We start from the raw sequence: 4,014 nt of genomic DNA on the forward strand, positions 1-4,014 counted from the left end.
TCGGTTGGGCGCTACGGTGACCGTGGCTACGACGGCGACATTGCCGGCGGCGTCGAGCTTCGGAGCTCAAGGGGGCGGCAGCTACAGGAGGCTAGGGACGACGGGGCAAGGGGGAATCGAATCAGTGGCTCACCGCGGAGCTGCAGGGATGGTTGGAGGGCTCGGGGACGGCCGGAGTGCAGCGAATCGACGGCGATGACCTCCGGTGGCCGAGGAGGGGAACGGCGACGTAGGCGGCGATGCAGGGCTTCCGGAGACCTGTGGAGCGGTGGGGAGGAAGAGGGGGTCGAGGCGGAGCTCCTGAGCTAGTCGGGGGAGCGAGGGGTGGCCGGTGACGGCTGCTATGGCGAACGGCGGCGAGGGTGGTGTTCGGCCGTGTGAGAGAGAGAGCGAGGGAGAGGAGGGAAGAACCGAGGGAGAGTGAGAGAGAGCAGGGGGAGGCGTGGCGTCGTCCGGGGCATCGAGCGAGGAGGGGAGGGCAGGCAGGCAGCCGAGCAGGTGGCGTGGCGCGGTGGCGCGCGCGCGCGCCGGCCACACTCCCCTCGCTCTGTCGAGGACGAAGACGACAGAGGAGGGAGGCGGGCTGGGCCGCCTGCTGGCTGGGCCGGCCAGCTGGCTGGGCTGCACAGGGAGGAGCCCAGTTAAGCTTCTCCCTTTTTAATTATTTCTGTTTTCTAATTTCTGACATTTGTTTTGATTTAAATAATATATTAAATCATTTATTTACCTTATGCCAATTTTTGCAGGAGCTAGATATATTATTCCAGAGCTCCTTTATAATTGACATAATATTTGGACATATATTAATATATATAATTAATATATTTCCAATGCAAATATTTATGCATTAATTCCAAATGCCCAAAATAAATACCTATGAGCTCTTAAAAATATTGGTTTGATTTTTATCTCTGTCCAATATTTTCAGAGAGCAACATGAGCATTTTCTTGGACCCTTTTGGAGAAATTTTTAATTGGATCATTTCAAAAATGATTGTGAGGGTTTCACAGATCCCCATTTCAAATTAAATGAAAAATTTAAACATGATGCACACACTCTGATGCATGACTAGCTAGGGTGTGACAGTCCACCTCCTTTAAACCAGCAGATGAAATAGTAAAATTCCAGGTCCACCCAATGGACCCGACAAAGACGGCCTCCATCGGGGCACAATTGAACCCTGATGTAGACGCCGCACTGCGAGAATTCCTTGGGGAAAATTGGGACATTTTTGCCTGGCACCCCTCGGATATGCCCGGAATCCCACGCAGATTGGCAGAACACAGCCTAAACATCCTAAAAGGATTCAAGCCAGTCAAACAGGCTCTTCGACGATTTTCCGAACCCAAAAGACAGGCAATGGGAGAAGAGCTAGCCAAACTATTGGAAGCCGGATTCATCAAAGACATCAAACATCCAGATTGGCTAGCAAACCTGGTAATGGTACCAAAGAAGGAAAGATCCTGGCGCCTATGTGTCGATTTTGAAGACCTAAATAAAGCCTGCCCAAAGAATCCCTTCCCCCTCCCCCGCACCGACCAAATCATCGATGCCACTGCAGGGCATGATTCATTGTGCTTCCTGGACGCATACTCCGGCTATCATCCAATCAAGATGGCAGAAGCGGATCAAGCCGCAACGGCATTCATTACTCCATATGGACCATTCTGCTTCAACACGATGCCCTTCGGACTGAAAAACGCCGGTGCAACATATCAGCGCATGATTCAGACATGTCTGGCTACCCAGATCGGCAAAACAGTAGAGGCATACGTAGACGACATAGTCGTCAAAACTAAACACGTTGAAACTCTAGTAGACAACTTGAGGCTCACATTCGACACCCTCGGAGCATATGACATCAAGCTGAATCCGGAAAATGCGTTTTTGGCGTACCGGCTGGAAAGCTGCTGGGCTTCATCGTATCCAGTAGAGGAATTGAAGCAAACCCAGCCAAGATCCGAGCTCTGTCACAGCTAGATATCCCAAAAGACCTCAAGCAAATACAAAAATTGACCGGATGCGTGGCGGCTCTAAGCCGCTTTATCTCCCGTCTAGGAGAAAAGGCATTGCCCCTCTATCGCCTCCTTAGGCGCACCGAACACTTCGAGTGGACGGATGCTGCCACCGCCGGACTCGAAGAAATAAAGGCCATATTGGCAACAAATCCAGTCCTGGCTGCGCCCAACCTGGGTGAACCAATGTTGTTATACATCGCAGCAACGCATCAAGTTGTAAGCGCGGTACTCGTCGTCGAACGAGAGACAGAAGGGCATAAATTCCCTCTTCAAAAACCAGTATACTACGTATCCACTGTGTTAACCCCCTGCAAGTCCCGTTACCCGCACTATCAGAAGATAGCATACGCGGTGTTCATGGCATCCCGGAAGCTCCGACACTACTTTTAAGAGTGTTCGATAACAGTGGCCTCTGAAGTACCACTTAACGACATTATAAACAACCGCGACGCGACGGGCAATATTGCAAAATGGGCCATTGAGCTCTTACCATTTGATATAACTTACAAACCTCGGCGAGCTATAAAGTCACAAGTTTTGTCTGACTTTGTCGCTGAATGGACCGAAGCCGAACTCCCTAAAGAGTACGGCGCATACTCCAATTGGATTATGCACTTCGACGGCTCTAAAATGTTAGCCGGATTGGGGGCTAGCATCATATTGACATCCCTGACCAGGGACACAGTCCAATACGTACTTCAGATAATGTACACGGACTCCAACAACGCAGCCGAATATGAGGCCCTTTTACATGGTCTCCGGATGGCAATCTCCATGGGCATTCAACGCCTAGAGGTGCGCGGGGATTCAAACCTCGCAATATCCCAAATAAACGGAGACTTTGACGCCAAAGATCCGAAAATGGCAGCATATCGCAACACTGTCCTAAAAATGTCAGCCCGGTTTGAAGGACTTGAATTCCATCACGTAGCCCGGGATAATAACCAAGAAGCCGACGTACTGGCACGCATCGGCGCAAAACGCGATGCTGTCCCTCCTAACATCTTCTTGGAACGGCTCTTCAAGCCATCCGTACTATGGGAAGAGGAGTCCAGAAATAACAAACCGAAACAAGCCGCACCAACCGGCGATTCAGCCGATGACATGACATGTCACGACCGATTTTCCAATAAAAATATTTATTGAGAAACCAATCTTTTGAGTCCAGTATGAGAGAAATCCTCCTCACTGGTAGACAAATTCTTGATACAATAAGCCAGTAGCATAGGATATATTACAGGGTTGAGCTAGGGCTGCTCAACAAATTATTACAAGCGCGCCAATAATTATACATAATGGCGGATATAACAAAATGGTGTGGTGGCATACTACTGACTCGAGGATAAAGTGATGGTGGAATAACACAGTGGGGAGTGTGATAACACGACTCTCAAACTGGCATCTCATCGAGCGTCGAGGTGAGGCTCGATAAATTTATTCGGGTTGCGGAAGCGGATATAAAACAGTGACCAAATCCAGGGTCGCACGAGACTGACTGGGATTCCTCTAGGCGTCGGACTCGCTATCGAACTCTTCATCCATGAGATCGCCTTCGTCAGCATCTGGCCAAATCAACAAGCCAGTGAGTACTTTGAAAGTACTCGCAAGACAGTTCGGACGTAAGATATAACAAATGCATGCATGAATGCGTCATCATTAATTCACCAATGTACATTTAAAGTATTAGCAGGCAAGGTAAGCAAAGAGGGAATCGGCAGTAGTCCACCTGAAATCCCGACAGAAATATAAATGGAAACCGATCGGGTGTCTGAAGCGACGCCTCGAAAGGTGAACAAATAAATAAAGGAGAAAATCATGCCACAGTCGGGCGTCTTAGCGACACCACATAAAGGGCTTTAAAAGAAATGCCACAGTCGGACGTCGGGGCGACATCACAGAAAGGGCTTTAAAAGAAATGCCACAGTCGGACGTCGGGGCGACATCACAGGGAGGGCTTTGAAAGAAATGCCACAGTCGGACGTCGGGGCGACATCA

This window comes from Triticum dicoccoides, chromosome 7B (assembly GCF_002162155.2).
Source record: "Triticum dicoccoides isolate Atlit2015 ecotype Zavitan chromosome 7B, WEW_v2.0, whole genome shotgun sequence".
Classification (NCBI taxonomy): domain Eukaryota; kingdom Viridiplantae; phylum Streptophyta; class Magnoliopsida; order Poales; family Poaceae; genus Triticum; species Triticum dicoccoides.